The sequence below is a fragment of the Oncorhynchus mykiss genome, chromosome 1 (genome assembly GCF_013265735.2).
Source record: "Oncorhynchus mykiss isolate Arlee chromosome 1, USDA_OmykA_1.1, whole genome shotgun sequence".
Taxonomy (NCBI): domain Eukaryota; kingdom Metazoa; phylum Chordata; class Actinopteri; order Salmoniformes; family Salmonidae; genus Oncorhynchus; species Oncorhynchus mykiss.
In genome coordinates, this window is record NC_048565.1 from 44,685,650 (window position 1) to 44,709,203 (window position 23,554).

General features: G+C 43.4%; 1 pseudogene; it reads right to left on the bottom strand.

The window, feature by feature from the left end:
* Nucleotides 1-5,494: 5,494 nt before the first annotated feature.
* LOC110532336 lies at nt 5,495-22,209 on the bottom strand (annotated as a pseudogene).
* Nucleotides 22,210-23,554: the final 1,345 nt, after the last annotated feature.

Genomic DNA, 23,554 nt, shown 5'->3' on the forward strand with positions numbered 1-23,554 from the left:
TCTGACCATCGTTTGTGTGTGTTTTCCTTCTTTTAGTGTTGGTCAGGACGTGAGCTGGGTGGGCATTCTATGTTGTGTGTCTGGTTTGTCTATTTCTGTGTTTGGCCTGATATGGTTCTCAATCAGAGGCAGGTGTTAGTCATTGTCTCTGAATGGGAACCATATTTAGGTAGCCTGTTTGGTGTTGGGTTTTGTGGGTGATTGTTCCTGTCTCTGTGTTTCATTGTTTTTGTAGTTTATTCATGTATAGTTTTCCTTTATTAAACAAACATGAATCATCACCATGCTGCGTTTTGGTCCGCCTCTACTTCACCTAAAGAAAGCCGTTACACTCTCAAGTTATGTCGATAAAGAAGTCGTTTTACTGTGGATATAGATCATTTTGTAACTGCACTTTTCGCACCAAAGTACATTAATCTCTAGGAGATAGAACCCGTCTCTTTCCTGAGCGGTATGATGGCTGCATGGTCCCATGGCATTTATACTTGCGTACTATTGTTTGTACAGATGAACGTGGTACCTTCATGCGTTTGGAAATTGCTCCCAAGAATGAACTAGACTTGTGGTCTACAATTTTTTTTCTGATGTCTTGACTGATTTCTTTTGATTTTCCCATGATGTCAAGCAAAGAGGCACTGAGTTTGAAGGTAGGCCTTGAAATACATCCACAGGTATACCTCCAATTGACTCAAATGATGTCAATTAGCCTATCAGAAGCTTCTAAAGCCATGACAATTTTCTGGAATTTTCCAAGCTGATTAAAGGCACAGTCAACTTACTGCATGTTAACTTCTGACCCACTGGAATTGTGATACGGTGAATTATAAGTGAAATAATCTATCTGTAAACAATTGTTGGAAAAATTACTTGTCATGCACAAAGTAGATGTCCTAACCGACTTGCCCAAACTATAGTTTGTTAACAAGAAATTTGTGGAGTGGTTGAAAAACAAGTTTTCATGACTCCAACCTAAGTGTATGTAAACTTCTTACTTCAACTGTATATATAAGAATTTGTTCTTATTTGACTTGCCTAGTTAAATAATGGTTGAATAAAAATTGTTTAACTAGGCTAGTCAGTTTTAAGAACAAATTCTTATTTACAATGACGAACTACACCGGCCAAACCCAGATGACGCTGGGCCCTATGGGACTCCCAATCACGGCCGGTTGTGATGCAGCCTGGAGTAAATGTAAAAAGTACAAAAAACTACTGATGCAAAAAACTTTAAAGTACTACCTAAAAGTACTTAACACCACTGCAAGTTGCTTTTGTTCACATTGTGACATAGTAAATGCAATGTAGCTAACAAGTTTCTGCTAGCTAGTTTGTTCTTGACTTAAAAATCGTAATACAATAAGCAGCGGTGTGTAGTCCAGGCCATATGCAACCAAAATCAACTTTATTTGTAATTATTTCAATTCACAAGATAGAATGAACGCACGCTTCAGCCATCGAATTTGAGCCTTGGCAGTTCTTGAGCTTGGACGCTGCCATTGGACGCGACGCAACACAAGCAGAATAGCAGCTTTCATTGATTTCAGAGATGGGTGATGGCAATACCGGACACCCGATGGCTATAGCACAGATAGAACCATGAGATAGATATTTCACCGGATGTATAAATGTGAAGCATCCAGTTGGCGTTTCCACTCACTAATAAATATGGTGGTGAGAGGAAGCCCAGTGGCTGGCAGTGGGAGAATTAAAAACATTTCATTTTTTTAAAACCTTTATTTAACCAGGTAGGCCAGTTGAGAACAAGTTCTCATTTACAACTGCGACCTGGCCAAGATAAAGCAAAGCAGTGCGACAAAAACAACAACAGAGTTACACATGGGATTAACCAACGTACAGTCTGTAACACAATACACAAAAATCTGTATACAGTGTGTGCAAATGAAGTAAGGAGGTAAGGCAATAAATAGACCAATAGTGTCGAAGTAATTACAATTTAGCAATTTACACTGGAGTTATATATGTGCAGATGAGGATGTGCAAGTAGAAATACTGGTGTGCAGAAAAACAAATATGGGATGAGGTAGGTAGTTGGTTGGATGGGCTATTTACAGATGGGCTGTGTACAGCTGCAGCGATTGGTAAACTGCTCTGACAGCTAACGCTTAAAGTTAGTGAGGGAGATACGGTGCCTTGCGAAAGTATTCGACCCCCTTGAACTTTGCGACCTTTTGCCACATTTCAGGCTTCAAACATAAAGATATAAAACTGTATTTTTTGGTGAAGAATCAACAACAAGTGGGACACAATCACGAAGTGGAACAACATTTATTGGATATTTCAAACTTTTTTAACAAATCAAAAACTGAAAAATTGGGCGTGCAAAATTATTCAGCCCCCTTAAGTTAATACTTTGTAGCGCCACCTTTTGCTGCGATTACAGCTGTAAGTCGCTTGGGGTATGTCTATCAGTTTTGCACATCGAGAGACTGACATTTTTTCCCATTCCTCCTTGCAAAACAGCTCGAGCTCAGTGAGGTTGGATGGAGAGCATTTGTGAACAGCAGTTTTCAATTCTTTCCACAGATTCTCGATTGGATTCAGGTCTGGACTTTGACTTGGCCATTCTAACACCTGGATATGTTTATTTTTGAACCATTCCATTGTAGATTTTGCTTTATGTTTTGGATCATTGTCTTGTTGGAAGACAAATCTCCGTCCCAGTCTCAGGTCTTTTGCAGACTCCATCAGGTTTTCTTCCAGAATGGTCCTGTATTTGGCTCCATCCATCTTCCCATCAATTTTAACCATCTTCCCTGTCCCTGCTGAAGAAAAGCAGGCCCAAACCATGATGCTGCCACCACCATGTTTGACAGTGGGGATGGTGTGTTCAGGGTGATGAGCTGTGTTGCGTTTACGCCAAACATAACGTTTTGCATTGTTGCCAAAAAGTTCAATTTTGGTTTCATCTGACCAGAGCACCTTCTTCCACATGTTTGGTGTGTCTCCCAGGTGGCTTGTGGCAAACTTTAAACAACACTTTTTATGGATATCTTTAAGAAATGTCTTTCTTCTTACCACTCTTCCATAAAGGCCAGATTTGTGCAATATACGACTGATTGTTGTCCTATGGACAGAGTCTCCCACCTCAGCTGTAGATCTCTGCAGTTCATCCAGAGTGATCATGGGCCTCTTGGCTTCATCTCTGATCAGTCTTCTCCTTGTATGAGCTGAAAGTTTAGAGGGACGGCCAGGTCTTGGTAGATTTGCAGTGGTCTGATACTCCTTCCATTTCAATATTATTGCTTGCACAGTGCTCCTTGGGATGTTTAAAGCTTGGGAAATCTTTTTGTATCCAAATCTGGCTTTAAACTTCTTCACAACAGTATCTCGGACCTGCCTGGTGTGTTCCTTGTTCTTCATGATGCTCTCTGCGCTTTTAACGGACCTCTGAGACTATCACAGTGCAGGTGCATTTATATGGAGACTTGATTACACACAGGTGGAATGTATTTATCATCATTAGTCATTTAGGTCAACATTGGATCATTCAGAGATCCTCACTGAACTTCTGGAGAGAGTTTGCTGCACTGAAAGTAAAGGGGCTGAATAATTTTGCACGCCCAATTTTTCAGTTTTTGGTTTGTTAAAAAAGTTTGAAATATCCAATAAATGTCGTTCCACTTCGTGATTGTTTCCCACTTGTTGTTGATTCTTCACAAAAAAATACAGTTTTATATCTTTATGTTTGAAGCCTGAAATGTGGCAAAAGGTCGCAAAGTTCAAGGGGGCCGAATACAGTGCCTTGCAAAAGTATGTCTCCAACTTCAGTGATTTTTGCAATTTGTTCCAGTCATTGGCAGCACACAACTGGAAGGAAAGGCGTCCAAAGTAGGTGTTGGCTTTGGGGATGACCAGTGAAATATACCTGCTGGAGAGCGTGCTACGGGTGGGTGCTGCTAAGGTGACCAGTGAGCTGAGATAAGGCAGAGTAGGTAACATCTCCACCCCACTGATCCTCAGCACTGAGGCCCCACAATGGTGTGTTCTGAGCCCTCTCTTGTACTCCCTGTTCACCCACGACTGCGTGGCCATGCACGCCTCCAACTCAATCATCAAGTTTGCAGATGACACTACACTGGTAGGCTTGATTACCAACAACGACGAGACGGCCTACAGGGAGGAGGTGAGGGCCCTCGGAGTGTGGTGTCAGGAAAATAACCTCACACTCAACGTCAACAAAACAAAGGAGATGATCGTGGACTTCAGGAAACAGCAGAGCACCCCCCTATCCACATCGACGGGACAGTAGTGGAGAGGGTAGTAAGTTTTACATTTCTCGGTGTACACATCACAGACAAACTGAATTGGTCCACCCACACAGACAGCGTGGTGAAGAAGGCGCAGCAGCGCCTCTTCAACCTCAGGAGGCTGAAGAAATTTGGCTTGTCACCAAAAGCACTCACAAACTTGCCTGGTACGGCAACTGCTCCGCCCACAACCGTAAGGCTCTCCAGAGGGTAGTGAGGTCTGCACAATGCATCACCGGGGGCAAACTACCAGGATACCTTCACCACCTGATGTCACAGGAAGGCCATAAAGATCATCAAGGACAACAACTACCCAAGCCACTGCCTTATCACCCCGCTACCATCCAGAAGGCGAGGTCAGTACAGGTGCAAAGCAGGGACCGAGAGACTGAAACAGCTTCTTTCTCAAGGCCATCAGACTGTTAAACAGCCACCACTAACATTGAGTGGCTGCTGCCAACATACTGACTCAACTCCAGCCACTTTAATATTGGGAAAATTGATGTATTAAATGTATCACTAGCCACTTTAAACAATGCCACTTCATATAATGTTTACATACCTTACATTACTCATCCCATATGTATATACTGTACTCTATACCATCTACTGCATCTTGCCATCTTTATGTAATTCATGTATCACTAGCCACTTTAAACAATGCCACTTTTATATGTTTACATACCCTACATTACTCTTCTCATATGTATATACTGTACTCGATACCATCTACTGCATCTTGCCTATGCCGTTCTGTACCATCACTCATTCACATATCTTTATGTACATATTCTTCATCCCTTTACACTTGTGTGTATAAGGTAGTTGTGGAATTGTTAGGTTAGATTACTCGTTGGTTATTACTGCAGTGTCGGAACTAGAAGCACAAGCATTTTGCTACACTCGCATTAACATCTGCTAACCATGTGTATGTGACAAATTAAATTTGATTTGATTTTAAAGCGTCTGTAGTCCGAGCTAAAGGTAAAGACCACTAGCATTGGCTAGCAATGACTAAATAGCTAGTAGCTAATTAGCTGGCTAGCGGCTGATGGAGGTTCCAGTTATAAGGTATAAAAAAAACAGCAGAGCTGTACCACATTGGGTGAGGCGGGTTGCAGGAAGGTATATTTAATTTGAAATTTGAAAAAAGAGATTGAAATATAATGAAATGTATACACAAAAAAATAAAAAATAAAATACTGAATATTTACATGGGACGAAAACACGTCTTACTGCTGCGCCCGCCATCTTGGAAGAAGAGGAGCGAGATGGATTTTGGCCGACATTCCCCAAATTTTGTCATCGATGATACATTTGATTTCAATACAGTTTCGTATTAGAATCTGTTACAGACAGAGTAAACTAAGTTTTGTAGACTTTACCCTTTGCCAAAGTAAAAAAAAAAGTTGTTGGTTTAGAAGGATTGCAAGGCCTAATTGAGTTCTTGCACATGCATTTCAGAGTAGGCGTTCCCTATCGGAAATGCAGATACATGCTAGAATGCGCCAATAGGCTCTTTCTAGCTCATTCTTGGCTCTGCCCACGTCGTTGCTTGTTCTGCCCACTATGATTAATTTGATCCTATTGGAAACGACAGGCTGTGGTCTATCTTGGGTAGTTATAAAAAACATTTGGCAATAGTGTAGCAGGGCTGTAAGAGGGTCCATTGCAGGTTTGGGTAACTTAATGACCCATGAAGGAAATGGAGCAGTACTTACCCAACTGTCTATAGGGGGCTCTTAAAGAAGAAAACGCTCATCAGTCTCATACAAATTCACAAGGATACAGTATACAGTAAAATCACTCTTTTCCAAATATGTTCAGTTAAAATAGAGCCACTGGCTAGCTTTATTCAAATAGTCTTATTAATTCCTTCAGGGTTGCTTTGAGTAGATGTCTCTACAAATCAGTGAGTGCTTTGGGATGGATTGAGTGGTAATTCAGGGTTTGGTGAGCTCCAGAAGCTGGTGCAGGATAGTCTTTTGGCCGTAGCGGACTTGCAGTGCCCTCCTCTCCCGGCTACTCAGTTAAGCATGGCCATCTTTATCCTTCAGCAGTACCTTGTCCTTCTGCATGTCCTCCCCAAATGGGTCCAGTATTAAAGGGACTGAAGCATGCACTAGACGCCTCCACAGAGGGTCCAGACTTGGCAGGCCCTCATTGGACAGTGCCTGCAACATTTTCTCCTCATCGTCGTCTTCTGCCTCCTCCCAGCCTTTGTTATTACTAAAGTCCTCAAACTCCTCCACTGACCTGCACAGGATCTAGGGAGAGAGGCAAACACCAATGCAAACTGGACAGTCTTAAATATACGTCTGCCTGCACTCTAGTGAGTTACTATGGTTATGTTTTGGTCATGGTTACCTTGAGTGTTGTTTAGGTGAGGGACCCTGACTTTCCAAAGATGAAAACTCCTTTGTCTCCCACAATTTCCATTTCAAGCAAAAACTCCACTTCTCCACCAAGAGGTGCTGTTCAGCTTCAGACTCAGTCGCTGGGATGGGGAAGCACAGGATAGGACAGACTGATTTAAAGGTGTCAATGGAAAACCATAAGGAGATGTGAAGAACTCAGGATAATTTAGAAATGTGGTTGATTCAGTGTGAAGATATTTACGTGTAGTGTATTAGGAAAAAAATGTGTCAAGGGTCTCTAACCACCCCTACTCATCTGTCTGTGTGTTCAGTCTGTTACAGTCATCTTGCACATCTGCTTTGTATATGTTGGACAAGGGTATGTCTGCAGTGTCGTTGCTGTTGCTTTGATCTGGCTCGGCAAATAATGTGTAGGAGCTGCCAGTTGGCCATCTGACCATACGTGTTGAAGACTTCCTCTCCTTTCCGGGTACTTTACATGGACACAATCTTCAAATACTCCTGTAGATGCAGAGAGAAAGGAGAGAAAGGGACATATCATCACAGCATAACATATCGTATTCTTGCTTTAAACCCACTACATAAGATCAGTTTACAGAATATCAACTGTAGTTTCTTACATACAGGTGTGTACTCCAGATTGCCGTTGTGATTGGTTTAACAAGGTTTAACATGTACCGAATGGCCACCATCATGGGGGGATTGGGGCACTCATTCAGGGGCTCCTGGAAACTGCAGAGTAAAAGAAAGAAAGGAAGGAAATGAGAAACAGTGGATTATGGGATTGTATTCAGACCCAAACGGAAAGCACTTGAAGCATTTCCGCAGCACCACAGTACAAGTGTCAAAACAGTTGTTACTTCTGTCAGTAACCACCGAAATGGACAACATACATAGGACACTCCTTTTCAAAATCTTCACAAGTAAATCACCTCCACTCCATAGAGTGATAGGCCATGTTTTGGGACACAAGCAATGTTGACTGTTTAACCTCTAAAAAGACAGAAAAGAGAGAAAAGGTGGATATGTCAAATTTAAACAGCTGTAACCCTTATTTCTGGTTGTAGATATTGTACACGACCTCCACTGGCAGTAAAAATAAACACGAGTTACCACTGAACTATAACTTGTAGTTTCTCTGGACCAAGTGATATAGCCAGCAGTCACGAACAATTTGCTTTACCTCTTTTTCCTTATACTGTATAGTAAGACAATGATCTCACCTGGGGTGTGGTGTGTGGAAACAAATCGCTCAATCACACGAGGGGTTTGATGTGCGGAAATCATCACCCAATCACAGGAGTGGCTTTTAAAAGGAATATTATGGAGAATCTGGTTTGCATGTATGGTGCCAGAAACAAACCTGTTTCCCCAAAAACACGTTGCAAATATTAATTGCAATAGCTATTCTAGCCAGTTAGACTTCAGTTTTATATTTTACTGGCAATATGTTGATGTGTCTAAAATGTATCCCAATGTGGGTCTTAATTGTGCTTAAGTAGGGTTGCAAAGTTACCGGCAATTTACCAAAGTTACTGGAACCTTCTGTAATTTTTGTTATTAACAGATGGCAATCTATGGTAACTTATACTTGAATAACTTCATTTTTAAAAATTCATATATAGTATTCATTATTTATATTGGTGTCCATGTGTTTGAGTTTCTAGTGGATAGACCATAAGGTTCAAGAGAAAATTGCATAATTAATTAAAAAACAATGGCATTATTTATAACTCTGCAACTGTTCAAACCATTAACTTTTTTTCAACTGCTACCAGTTTGGTGCCAAAACATTTACAACAAAGACATAGAGGGTAAAATGAATACAAGTGTGCAAAAATATATATAAAGGAAACAAGTTCAGGGAGTGAGTGTTTTAATAAATAAAATAAACTATGAACACGGAACACAAACAACGCACCAACATGAAAACAGAATCAAGAACCAAGGGGAGTGACAGATATAGGGAAGATAATCAAGGAGGTGATGGAGTCCAGATGAGTGTCATGAGGTGCAGGTGTGCAAGACGATGGTGACAGGTGTGCGGGATAATCAGCAGCTTGACGACCTAGAAGCCAGAGAGGGAGTATACGTGACAATACCCTTCTTTTGCAACCCTATGCGTAAGAATCATATATTGTATCTTATATTTTGGATGTATGATCAACTTTGTCAATTATGCTGCATTAACAATATACGTAAATTGTATACTTGACAGGAGGAAAATATCAAACGTCTATAATTTGGGTGGACTGTTTTGTGATGATGAACAAGCAGCATTGCAGAAAGCCAATCATCCCACTATTCTATAGCCCTTCCTTGATGACAGAGTCCTACAACTTCTCACCTGTAAGCCATCATGCTTCTTTTTATTTTATTTTACCTTTATTTAAACAGGCAAGTCAGTTAAGAACAAATTCTTATTTTCAATGACGGCCTGGGAACAGTGCCTGTTCAGAACGACAGATTCTGCTCGGGGGTTTGAACTCGCAACCTTCCGGTTACTAGTCCAACACTCTAACCACTAGGCTACCCTGCCGCCCCTGTAGAGGTAAAGTGTGTGTCTCTCTGGGTCCCACAGGTTATGGTGTAACGTGATGAAAGGTAGGACGATGTCTCTGTACACTTTCTGGATGTTGGTGAGGTCAGTGTCCACCGCCTCTGGGATCCCAGTCCACTTCGAGAGTCTATCACTCTCATCCTTTGACCTACAAACCACATCCACAAAATACAACACAGCTAAAATACCAGCAACTGGAATCACAGAGCGATCAGAGTATTTGGGCCTCCCTCATCTATGTCCTACCAGCATGCCATACTCTGCTACTGTGTCCTCCTTGCTGATGTGAACACAAATGAATAAGCATGAACACCGAATGCACAGAAGTCAGCTGAGATTCACCCCCAATACACCTAGGTCTGTGAAGTGGAGGGCTTTTTACTTATTGTGGACAATGTCTTTATACTTTTTCTGGATATTATGAATGTGATTACTTGCTGTTTCGTTTCTGCCTTTCACACCACTGCAGAAAGCTTTGGAGAGGGTCGCTGCCCTCTGTCTTCAGGAAACAAGGATCATCAGACCCCCACAACAACCAACAATGCAGGCTGGTTAGGTAGGATTAAATATCTTGACATGTAAAAAAAAAACGCACTATCAAAGATTCTTATTAATCTAGCTAGTTACGGGTTATTAACTTGCTAGCTACATAGCATTCATAACTTGCAAGCTACATAGCATTCATAACTTGAAATCATTTACCAAAGCACTAACGGTAGCTAGTCAGATCATTGCCTGGAAACCCGACGTTGAATTGCATTGAATTCTATCAAATCATGATGTCAGTGATCTTCAGGTCGGAAAGTCGGAGCTCTAGAAAGATGCCAGAGTTTCCGACTTGGAATTCCGAGTTGGATGACCGTTCAAAAAACATTTTCCCAGTTGGAGCTCTTGTTTTTCCCCGAGTTCCAAGTTGTCTTGAACGCACTGAAGTCGGAGATTTCTGAATTTCCAGTTGTTTTACATAATCAGAGGGGAAGAGAGATGGCCTACTCGGCGGAAAATCCCTCCAGCAGGTGGTGTTTTTTAATGTTTTTCCAATCAAGCAATGAGTTTTTGTATGGAGGTAACGGAGAGAGTGTCGAATTAGGTCATAAAAAAGGAATGGCTTATTTTCTACGTGATGTTTATTTGATCGAATATAAGTTTCGGAATGCTTAAATTGTTATGAGTGTACTGACATAAGTAGGACATGTTACACGTGGACCATTTCAACAAACTGCAATGGTCCACCCACACAGAGAGTGTGGTGAAGAAGGCACAACAGCACCTCTTCAACTTCAGGAGGCTGAAGAAATGTGGCTTGTCACCTAAAACCCTCACAAACTTTTACAGATGCACAATTGAGAGCATCCTGTCGGGCTGTATCACCGCCTGGTACTGCAACTGCACCGCCCACAAACACAAGGCTTTCTAGAGGGTGGTGCTGTCAGCACAACGCATCACCGGGGGAAAACTACCTGCCCTCCAAGACACCTACAGCACCCGATGTCACAGGAAGGCCAAAAAGATCACCAAGGACAACAACAGCCACTGCCTGTTCACCCCGCTACCATCCAGAAGGCGAGGCCAGTACAGGTGCATCAAAGCTGAGACCAAGAGACTGAAAAACAGCTTCTATCTCAAGGCCATCAGACTGCTAAATAGACGTTACTGACACAGAGAGGCTGCTGCCTACAGACTCAAAATCATTGGCCACTTAATAAATGGATCACTAGTCACTTTAATAATGTGTACATATCTTGCATTACTAATTTATTTAGCTAGGCAAGTCAGTTAAGAACAAATTCTTATTTACAATGACAGCCTAGGAACAGTGGGTTAACTGCCTTGTTCAGGGGCAGAACAACAGCTCAGGGATTTGATCTAGCTACTACTAGGCTACCTGCCGCCCCTCATACAGTATGTATATACTGTATTCAATACCATCTATTGCATCTTGCCTATGCCGCTCGGTCATCGCTCCTCCATATATTTATATGTACATATTCTTATGCCTTTACTTAGATTTGTGTGTATTGGGTAGTTGTTGTGGAATTGTTAGATTACTTTGATATTACTGCACTGTCGGAACTAGAAGCACAAGCATTTCGCTACACTCGTATTAACATCTGCTAACCATGTGTATGTGACCAATAAAATGCGATTTTACTTTAAAAATATATATCGGAGTGGTCTCGAGATGGCTATGCATATTCATGACATGATGCTATAGTAGCATAGCATCTCTCCATTGAATACAGGCGGTTGACATCAACAACCCTCATCGAATATTTAAAAAAGGATTACAATAATGAGATGTATACACCAATCCAAAGAAAGGATAGGCGGGAGCTAGACAGCCTGCTATGTCGCTTTGTGGACACTGACTCCCATTGTTAGGGTGAAGAGACATGTACGCTACATGAAAAAAGGTATGTGGACACCTGCTCGTCGAACATCTCATTCCAAAATCATGGGCATTAATACGGAGTTGGTCCCCCCTTTGCTGCTATAACAGCCTCCACTCTTCTGGGAAGGCTTTCCACTAGATGTTGGAACATTGCTGCGGGGACTTGCTTCCATTCAGCAACAAGAGCATTAGTGAGGTCAGGCACTAATGTTTGGCGATTAGGCCTGGCTCGCAGTCGGCATCCAATTAATCCCAAAGGTGTTTGATGGGTTGAGATCAGGGCTCTGTGCAGGCCAGTCAATTTCTTCCACACCGATCTCGACAAACCATTTCTGTATGGACCTTGCTTTGTGCACGGGGGCATTGTCATGCTGAAACAGGAAACTGCCTTCGCCAAACTGTTGCTACAAAGTTGGAAGAACAGAGTCGTCTAGAATGTCATTGTATGCTGTAGGGTTAAGATATCCCTTAACTGGAACTAAGGAGCCTAACCCGAACCATGAAAACAGCCCCAGACCATTATTTCTCCTCCACCAAACTTTACAGTTGGCACTATGCATGGAGAAAGGTAGCGTTCTCCTGGCATCCGCCAAACCCAGATTCATCCGTCGGACTTCAATGGTGAAGTGTGATTCATCACTCCAGAGAACGCGTTTCCACTGCACCAGAGTCAAATGGTGGCAAGCTTTACACCACTCCAACCAACGCTTGACAATGCGCATGGTGATCTTAGGCTTGTGTGCAGCTGCTTGGCCATGGAAACTAATTTCATGAAGCTCCCGATGAACAGTTATTGTGCTGATGATGCTTCCAGAGGCAGTTTGTAACTCAGTAGTGAGTGTTGCAACCAAGGACACGCTACGTGCTTCAGCAATCGGTGGTCCTGTTCTGTGAGCTTGTGGCCTACCACATTGGAAATGTGGCATTCTTTGACGGTGCCATGTTGAAAGTCACTGAGCTCTTCAGTAAGGCCGTTCTACTGCCAATGTTTGTCTATAGAGATTGCATGGCTGTGTGCTCGATTTTATACACCTGTCAGCATTGGGTGTGGCTGAAATAGCCGAATTGACTCATTTGAAGGGGTCTCCACATATTTGGCCATGTAATGTATCTACTCTAGAATCCTGTCCTCCCTGGACTGCTTTCCCAGACCAACATTTCTCAGGATCATCAGGGCAAAGCAACAGTGATCTCTCCAGCTAGGTCCATAGTTCATCATGATGACTCCTGAACCTGCAAATATTGTGCAATGTTTATGCTCTGTCATGCTGTGTTATGTCATATCGCTTGTCTATTACAAAGTAACAGCTTCTTCCATTTGAGTCGCCTATTTGAGACAATCTCATTCAGGGGTGCTACCTGACTGTTGCAATGTTTTAGTTACAGTAACATTAGATGAGGACATTTATTGTACTAACACCTTTGCCTCGTGTGATTTGGCTGAGTAGGAAGAGTCCATTGGGTCACCCAGCAACATCTACAGCCCTGATCACCAATTCTTCCCTCATAGCCTTTGTTCCATTGATGATCACAGAAGGTCTGCCTCGAAGTAGAGGCTGAACACCTTCCCATAGCGCGTTGACTGCTGTTTTGATGAAAAACACATGTAAAAGTGTCGTTGCTTATTAGAAGAAATCTGAAGTTTCTCATATATTCCTTTCTTGTCACCAGCTTGATTGAAATCTCTGTGACATTTTAGAAATTTACTTTGCTTAAATGGATTAAAGATGCTTTGATCCATGTATAAAAGCATGGATGTAATTCATTTCAAATTCTTATTCTAATAAATGTATTTCCTCGTGTCAGTTTTGTGACAAGGTAGGGGTGGTATACAGAAGATAGCCCTATTTGGTAAAATACCAAGTCCATATTGTGGCAAGAACAGTTAAAATAAGCAAAGAGAAACGACAGTCCATCATTACTTTAAGACGTGAAGGTCAGTCAATCACGAACATTTCAAGAAAAGTTCTTCAAATGCAGTTGGAAAAACCATCAAGCACTATGATGTCTCTCATGAGGACTGCTACAGGAAAGGAAGACCCAGAGTTACCTCTGCTGCAGAGGATACGTTCATTAGAGTTACCAGGCTCAGAAATTGCAGCCCAAATAAATGCTGTCACGTCCTGACGTTAGTTCCTTTTTTATGTCTCCATTTTAGTTTGGTCAGGGTGTGAGTTGGGGTGGGCATTCTATGTTTTTGTATTTCTGTGTTAGGCCTGGTATGGTTCCCAATCAGTGGCAGCTGTTTATCGTTGTGTCTGATTTGAGAACCATACTTAGGCAGCCTGTTTTCCCACTATGATTTGTGGATAGGTGTTTTGTGTTTCTGCACCTGACAGGATTGTTTAGTTTTCGTTCATTCTCTTTGTTATTTTGTTTTGTGTTCAGTTTTAAATAAAAGCTGCGCTTTGTTCCACACCTTCCTCAGACAAACATCGTTACAGAACTACCCACCACCAAAAAAGGACCAAGCAGCGTGGTAACCAGGAGCAGAGGGTTCTGGACTTGGGAGGAGATACTGGAAGGCAAGGGACCCAGGACACAGGCTGGGGAATATCGCCGCCCCAAGGAAGATCTGGAGGCAGCGAGAGGTAAGGCAGCGCAACAGGCACGAGAGGCAGCCCCAAAAAAAATTTTGGGGGGGGGGGGGGGGGGGTGCACACGGGGAGATTGGCGGAGTCAGGCGATAGACCTTACCGGAAGAAGCATGCCCACTGGAAGAAGCGCAGTACTGGTCAGGCACGGTGTCGCCAGTACGCGCTCATAGCCCGGTGCGCTATAGGCCAGCCCCCCACAAGTGCCATGCGAGAGTGGGCATCCAGCCAGGGCATATTGTGCCGGCTCAGCGTGTTTGGTCTCCGGTACGCCGTTTCAGCCCAGGGTATCCTGCGCCGGCTCTGCGTGCTGTGTCTCCGTGCAGGGAGAATGTGGACATTGAGCCTAAGGGAGAGGTGTGAGTGGTATGCACCTGATCTCCAGTGCTCACCCACAGCCCGGTTCAACCTGTGCCTGCACTCTGGAGGGTCCGGGCTAAAGGGGTCATCCAGTCTGGAGGAGTGGTGCCAAGGCTGCGCACCAGAGCTCTAGTGCTCCCCCACAGCCCGGTCTATCCGGTGCCTCCTCCACCGCACCAGGCCTCCTGTAGGTCTCCCCAGCCTGGTGGGTCCTGTGGGTCCCCACGCAATAGGCTGTCTCTCCATCTCCTCCCTCCAGGTTCTCCCTCCTGTCAGGAGCTGCCAGAGTCTCCCTCCTGTCAGGAGCTGCCAGAGTCTCCCTCCTGTCAGGAGCTGCCAGAGTCTCCCTCCTGTCAGGAGCTGCCAGAGTCTCCCTCCTGTCAGGAGCTGCCAGAGTCTCCCTCCTGTCAGGAGCTGCCAGAGTCTCCCTCCTGTCAGGAGCTGCCAGAGTCTCCCTCCTGTCAGGAGCTGCCAGAGTCTCCCTCCTGTCAGGAGCTGCCAGAGTCTCCCTCCTGTCAGGAGCTGCCAGAGTCTCCCTCCTGTCAGGAGCTGCCAGAGTCTCCCTCCCTTCACTCCGGCGCTGCCAGAGTCTCCCTCCCTTCACTCCGGCGCTGCCAGAGTCTCCCTCCCTTCACTCCGGCGCTGCCAGAGTCTCCCTCCCTTCACTCCGGCGCTGCCAGAGTCTGCCGCCCTTCACTCCGGCGCTGCCAGAGTCTGCCGCCCTTCACTCCGGCGCTGCCAGAGTCTGCCGCCCTTCACTCCGGCGCTGCCAGAGTCTGCCGCCCTTCACTCCGGCGCTGCCAGAGTCTCCCGCCTGTCCGGCGCTGCCAGAGTCTCCCGCCTATTCGGGGCCCGCTGTAAGGGCCCCCAGTCCGGGGTCGGCGGCGAGGGTCGCTGCTCCAAAGGCGCCACTTAAGTGGGCCAAGACTATGGTGGAGTGGGGTCCACGTCCCGTGCCAGAACCACCACCGCAGCCAGATGCCCACCCAGACCCTCCCCTATGGGTTTTGCGGCCGGAGTCCGTACCTTTGGGGGGTGGGGGGTACTGTCATGTCCTGACCTTAGTTCCTTTTTATGTCTCGATTTTAGTTTGGTTGTTATTTTGTTTTGTGTTCAGTTTCAATAAAAGTAACATGAACACTTACCACGCTGCACTTTGGTCCACACCTTCCTCAGACGAACATCGTTACAAATGCAGAGTTCAAGTAACAGACACATCTCAGCATCAACTGTTCAGAGGAGTTGTGAATCAGGCCTTCATGGTTGAATTGCTGCAAAGAACCCACTACTAAAGGACACCAATAAGAAGACGACACTTGCTTGAGCAAAGAAACAGGAGCAATGGACATTAGACTGGTGGAAATTTGTCCTTTTGGTCTGATGAGTCCAAATGTGAGATTATTGGTTCCAACCGCCGTGTCTTTGTGAGACGCAGAGTAGGTGAACGGATGATCTCTGCATGTGTGGTTCCCACAGTGACGCATGGAGGATGTGTGATGGTATGGGGGTGCTTTGCAGGTGACACTGTTGGTGATTTATTTAGATGTATTTATTTAATTACAACCTGTAATTAAAATAGATTTTTGGTGGGGTTGTATCATTTGATTTACACAACATGCCTACCACTTAGATGCAAAATATTATTTATTGTGAAACAAATAAGAACTTTTTTTTTACTTGAGCATGCATAACTATTCACCCCCCAAAAGTCAATACTTTGTAGAGCCACCTTTTGCAGCAATTACAGCTGCAAGTCTCTTGGGGTATGCCTCTATAAGCTTGGCACATCTAGCCGCTGGGATTTTTGTCCATTCTTCACGGCAAAAGTGCTCCAGCTCCTTCAAGTTGGATGGGTTTCGCTGGTGTACAGCAATCTTTAAGTCATACCACAGATTCTCAATTAGATTGAGGTCTGGGCTTTGATTAGGCCATTCCAAGACATTTTAAATGTTTTCCCTTAAACCACTCGAGTGTTGCTTTAGCAGTATACTTAGGGTCATTGTCCTGCTGGAAGGTGTACCTCCGTCCCAGTCTAAAATCTCTGGAAGACTGAAACAGGTTTCCCTCAAGAATTTCCCAGTTTAGCGCCATCCATCATTCCTTCAATTCTGGTCAGTCCCAATTCTGGTTGCCCAGTCCCTGCCAATGAAAAACATCCCCACAACATGATGCTGCCACCACCATGCTTCACTGTGGGGATGGTATTCTCGGGATGATGAGGTGTTGGGTTTGCACCAGACAGTGTTTTCCTTGATGGCCAACATTTTAGTCTCATCTGACCAGAGTACCTTCTTCCATACGTTTGGGGAGTCTCCCACATGCCTTTTTTCTTCAAGCAATGGATTTTTATGGCCAGTCTTCCGTAAAGGCCAGCTCTGTTCAATAGACAGATACTCCAATCTCTGCTGTGGAGCTTTGCAGCTCCTTCAGGGTTATCTTTGGTCTCTTTGTTGTCTCTCTGATTAATGCCCTCCTTGCCTGGTCTGTGAGTTTTGGTGGGCGGCCCTCTCTTGGCAGGTTTGATGTGGTGCCATATTCTTTACATTTTTTATAATGGATTTAATGGTGTGTGTGTGTATGTATATACTGAGATCATGTGACAGATCATGTGACACTTAGATTGCACACAGGTGGAATTTATTTAACTAATTATGTGACTTATGAAGGTAATTGGTTGTACCAGATCTTATTTAGGGGCTTCATAGTAAAGGTGGTGAATACATATGCACGCACCACTTTTCTGTTTTTTATTTTTTTTGAAACAAGTCATTTTTCACTTCACCAATTTGGACTATTTTGTGTATGTCTATTACATAAAATCTAAATAAAATCCATTTACATGTCAGGTTGTAATGCAACAAAATAGGAAAAACACCAAGGGGGATGAATACTTTTGCAAGGCAATGCATATTACAGAATGTCATGATCGTCGTAATGATTGGACCAAGGTGCAGCGTGGTAGGTGTACATTATCCTTTAATAAATGAACACGGAACAAAAACAACAAACTACCAAACGAACATGAAGCTACTGGTGTGCACAAGCAACTAACTGTAGACAAGATCCCACAAAACACAATGGGGAAAATGGCTACCTAAATATGATCCCCAATCAGAGACAACGATAAACAGCTGTCTCTGATTGGGAACCATACCATACCAGGCCAACATAAATCATTAATCACCTAGATGACCCACCCTAGTCACTATCACGCCCCAACCAACACAGAGAATAAACAGCTCTCTATGGTCGGGGCGTGACACAGAAACACTACAGACAAGACAGAACTCTCCGATCTGAACAGCCATTCAGTGGTCCTGGTAGTCTGGGTAGAATAAGAGCAGAAGAAAACATGAGCAAAATTGAAATAAGAGACAACAGTATATGTGAAATACTTAACATAATAAAGAAATAAGATGATGAGATTGGTAACTACATAATATACTACCAACCTAATCTTGCTCTGTCTTTGGCCAGCTTCTCCATGAACTCCTGGCAGGGGAGGGTGACGTTTGTCTTCACAATAAGCATGGCCTTGATGGTAGGAACAGTGAACCTATTTCTTGCTGCTGTCCTTATATCATTCATTTGGGAGAACACTCTTGACTGGTGCATTACTTCTAGGTAAGCACATGACAACAGACACCAATCTAGCCAGGTTAGTGTGTGAGATGTCATTCTCTTCGAAGTGGGTAACCACCGTGTCTCAGATGTTTTCCATTCTTCAAGCGATTCCCCCTTCAGGAACTCTTGCAGGCCGGTAACCGCGTCAAACAATGCATCCTCATTGATGGTCACATTGGGGCATTTTTCCTGCAGTGTGGCTGCTGCCTTCTAGATCTCTTCACGTTGATGTTGTATTTTTAAAAGGAGACAATGTAAATCTTTTAGATTATGTAAAAATGATCTTACAATATCTGACTACTATTGGCAGCAGCTTTACATGTCCATGATTGACGCATCAATGGACAGGGACAGAAATTCAACCTGGTCTAGGTCCGGGTGTTACCAAAGTAGTTGCCCATGTTGCTAACACGTTACTCACTATGGCGTAACTATGATTGTGTCGCATAGCGTGGTATGCAAAGACACCCTCATGCACAGCTAAACCATATTCTTCATGGGAAGGCTCTACCTTCTTGAAGAATGTGGTGACAGAGGGCATACCAACACGGGCAATCGGAGAGGCTTTATGCTTTTTCACCTGTTGATGTTCTACCCCTGTCGTTCTTCCTCCGCTGCCAATTGAAAAAGAGGAATTGCAGGGTGCAGTGAGGAACGCCACTAGATTGTAGCTTGTGCTAGCCTTGCCCAAATCTCAGTGTTATCAAGGTTGGTGTGAAACTGTTATAACGTGTTCTCTCTCTTCCCTGTTAAAGTCAATATGGTTTCTAGGTAGTGTGAAACATGTGAGTGACCATTGTTCCAGATGAGGGATTGTTGGAAACTGACATTTTTTGTAACTAACTAATTGACTTGAGCAAGTTTTTACTATGTTTATAACTATATAAGTGGACCAATTAATTGATTAGATGGAATGATTTATGAGCAAGTGTATATGTGGCCGGAGGCAAAGTACAAAGGGGGCCTGTTGCTGAGACAGAATGTTTCTATAAGGGTGAGGTAAGTCCCGAGGCAAAGGAACCTACGCAGGCCCAGAGTAGTGGCCTAGAAGATGGTAATAGTAGAAGGAGTCCTGAACCAAAGGGACAAACGCAAGCCTGGAGTGGCCCAGAAGTTAAGGTGGTTAACTTCACTATAGCATTGGCAGGAAAAATGCCTTTTAAGACTATGATCAACAATGTATTATGAATCTTAATGGACCAAATGCTTGCTCTGTTGGGTTTGTGGTGACAGCTATGAGAACCGTTCCTAACAATGAGAAGATCTGAAGGATCTGTTTAAGAGATGACAAACCTCCTGGAATGAGAAGTGACATCACTCACACTTAGGCACATACCTCCAGGTACTTTGGTGTGTTTTCCCTGGGTATGGAGTTGCATGACCTAATTCGTGACGTAGAGAAAATTGGCAATGCTACTCGAAATGCCCGGGAACATTTGAATGGGGAAATAAAATAATTGCGTAAATTGGCTCTGCAAAACAGAGAGGCTCTTGGCTATCTTTTGGCAGAACAATGGGGGGCACTTGTGCAATCATTGGCGATGAATGTTGTACTTTTGTCCCAGATCACTCTTCTAATATGACTGATCTCGCCGAATACATTGCCACTGCAACCCTCCTCAGACCTTTTGGCAGAACCCCCAGAATATGTTCTATAAGTTAAGATAGGAGACGGTGCTAGACACATGCAGGAACCAACCTATGAACCATGCCTATGTAGCTTGTCTGTGTAAGCAGTATATAAGAGAACTAACGGGACTGCCCCATAGAAGCTCACTTCAGACCCGTACTTTATGCATCTAAGTTTGACTGAGGCCTCTCCAGCTTGCTGTTAAAAAAAAATTATTCATTTAAGATTGACTTCTGGTGTCCCTGGTGGTAATTTCCACAACATTAGTATGGCTGAGGGATTGGTATATAGTATTTTAATCATATTAATTCAATTGGAGACATATGTTCAGAAACCGATCAAAGATATGACAATTCTAGTCTATCAAAAGCTTTTTCTGCATCAAGATGTATAACTGCCAAAGGAGCTTTGGTTTCTGATGAAGCATGTAAGATATAACAGACGACGCCGGTTATCTGAGAATAATTGTATTTTAACAAACCCGAGACGGGACGACAGAATTTTTGAAAATAGGTTCATATCTGTGAGAGCACTGGATTGTTGGAAAGCGTATGCCACCTTTCCAACAACCCAGTTCGGCAACTTTTTACCCTGCTAGAGCTGCCCCGGTCAACTGTAAGTGCTGTTATTGTGAAGTGGAAATGTCTAGGACCAACGACGGCTCAGCCGGGAAGTGGTAGTCTACATAAAGCTCACAGATTGGGACCGCTGAGTGCTGTAGCGCGTAAAAATCATCTGTCCTTGGTTGCAACACTCATTGTCGAGTTCCAAACTGTCTATGAAAGTAACATCAGCACAAGAACTGTTCGTCGAGAGCTTCATGAAATGGGTTTCCATGGCCGAGCAGCCGCACACAAGCTTAAGATCACCATGCACAATGCCAAGCATCGGCTGGAGGGGTGTAAAGCTTGCTGGCATTGGACTCTGGTGCAGTGGAAACGCGTTCTCTGGAGTGATGAATCACGCTTCTCCATCTGGCATCTCGACGGACGAATCTGGGTTTGGCGGATGCCAGGAGAACGCTACCTGCCCCAATGCATAGTGCCAACTGTAAAGTCTGGTGGAGGAGCAATAATGGTCTGGGGCTGTTTTCATGGTTCGGGCTAGGCGCCTTAGTTCCAGCTAAGGGAAATTTTAACGCTACAGCATATAATGACATTCTAGACGATTCTGTGCTTCCAACTTTGTGGCAACAGTTTGGGGAAGGCCCTTTCCTGTTTCAGTATGACAATGCCCCCGTGCACAAAGCAATGTTCATACAGAAATAGTTTCTTGAGATCGGTGTGGAAGAACTTGACTGGCCTGCACAGAGCCCTGACCTCAACCCCATCGAACACCTTTGGGATGAATTGGAACGCCGACTGCGAGCCAGGCCTAATCGCCCAACATCAGTGCCTGTCCTCACTAAGGCTCTTGTGGCTGAATGGATACAAAGCCACGCAGGGATGTTCCAACATCTAGTGGAAAGCCTTCCCAGAAGAGTGGAGGCTGTTATAGCAGCAAAGGGGGGACCAACTCCGTATTAATGCCCATGATTTTGGAATGAGATGTTCGACGAGCAGGTGTCCACATACTTTTGTTCATGTTGTGTGTGTATATATTACATAACTCAAATATACTTACTTAAGAAAATGTTTCCCGACAAATGACAAATTAAAACACATCTGTGTGTCAAACACAAATATAAAACAAATGATAGCTGGCTAGACTAACTACCGGTCTAAAAAATTGACATGGCCTATTGTCAGCTAATTGAGTGACTGACATAACGAGAGAAACTGTTGATGCACAACCAAATTTCGAAATTGCACCTGGTGTATTCTTACTCTCAATAGTAAGTTGAGAGGGGCCCTAAGTAACCGCTTATATGGCTTATGCCTGGAGCTGGCCCTGACTACCTAGCATGCTATTTTGTTGCTAGTAACCACATGACAAGCCATGCTGGACAATGCTAGCTTGGCTAGGTTACCATGGCTAGTTAGGGAATGTTGGCCGTGACTCATCCTTTTCTTGTGTTTGTGGCCAAAGCATAAATTACAGGGGGAAAAAACACTTTAAAAACTTGTTTGCGATTTCCTCGTATGAGGTGACCTCACATACTTTGGCCAGATGTCTCATTGGCTAAGTTGGCCAATCAGCTGTTTACCGGTATTTGCCAACACCATTTTGTTGTTTCCGTACAGCCACACCATTCAAACACAGAAAAGTTGCTTTTTAACATAATACATTTTTTTTATTTTGGAAGGAAGACAAGTTTACTCATATTGTAATTAATTATATGTCATATTTCATACAAATCTGGAAACAGTGAACAGCTACTTTAAGCTACCTAAACTCCAGGTAGCTGTCAGCGAAGTCCATTGGTTTACTAGGAACTCGGATCTTCTTACGCACAGTGACCATGTCAATGGCAATCTGTTTACTGGATTCTACAAGTTAAGACAGGAATCCATACTTTGGTTTTGTGTACCTGGCCACTGTCTCCAAATGCTCAGTTTGGATTGGATTTTTACCACATGTGCAAAAATGTTTACTTTTGGAGACAGTGGACCAGATAAACAAAACCAAAGCATGGATTGCTATCTTACCTTGTCCATAGACTAATTACAGGGCAAGGAAACCATTATGCAAATTGGGTGAAGTATCCCTTTAAGTCCAGGTCTGACTAACATGAAGTGATAAACCTATTAAATTGGTATAATACCATAGCCCAGGGTCCATTAGTGATCTTCGCATTCTCAGTGAAGATAAGAATAAAGAACTTAAGAAAGCTGTCACCCTAATCATAGCGGGACCCAAATAGTACAAGATAAAGGATATTGAATGAAGATTTATGGAAGATAGTGTGAACGTCCATTGTTTTCCCTGTACAAAATACAAATATATAGTAGTATTTATTCATGATGAAATCAGTTAGATTACTAATATGATACGTTTCTTTACCACAAAGACAGATTCATGTCCATTTTAAATGTTCTACTTTCGTACCAACACTTTTCTCCAAGGGTGCAATGATGTATGATGTCTCCTCCAGAATCCTCTCCTCCATTGACTTCTTTACCAGACCAAAGTTTCTCAGGGTCATCAGGGTGAAGAGACGTTGCTCTCACCAGCGTGAGCCCTATTTCGAAAGAATGAAACCTGGGGAGGGGATTTTTTAAAATCGAGCAGCTTACATTATATGATTTTGAAGAAAATAAAAACTATAATCAGAGGGTAGTTTCAGGAGCTCTGCACAGTAAATAAAAAACGCATCATTTCTAAATTATTAAATGTATTTCTGGTTGATTCTAAAAATAGAAGAGTTTTTGTTGCTATTACCTTGTGGAGTGGTTGAGCATAAGGTTTTGGGATCTTCCTGTAAAGTCCACAGCCTTGGTAACCAGGGCCTCCTTCATAGATTTAAGCACATTGAGAATCACAGCTGGCCTTCCACCAATATAAAGTCTGAAAACCTTCCCAGAGTGATCTGCCAACTACTTGGGAAAGGGCACATGAGGACACATTGCATATAACACAGTAACACTGTGATTACAAGCGATGCAAGATAACATCACCCTTTGATGAAGAAATGACAATACAAATATGAATAAGAATAAGAAATATGAATAAGAATAAGAAATAAAAGGAACAAGTAATTAAAGAGCAGAAGCAAAATAACAATAGCGAGACTAAATACAGGGGGTACCGGTACAGAGTCAATGTGCGGGGGCACCGGTTAGTTGAGGTAATATGTACATGTAGGTAG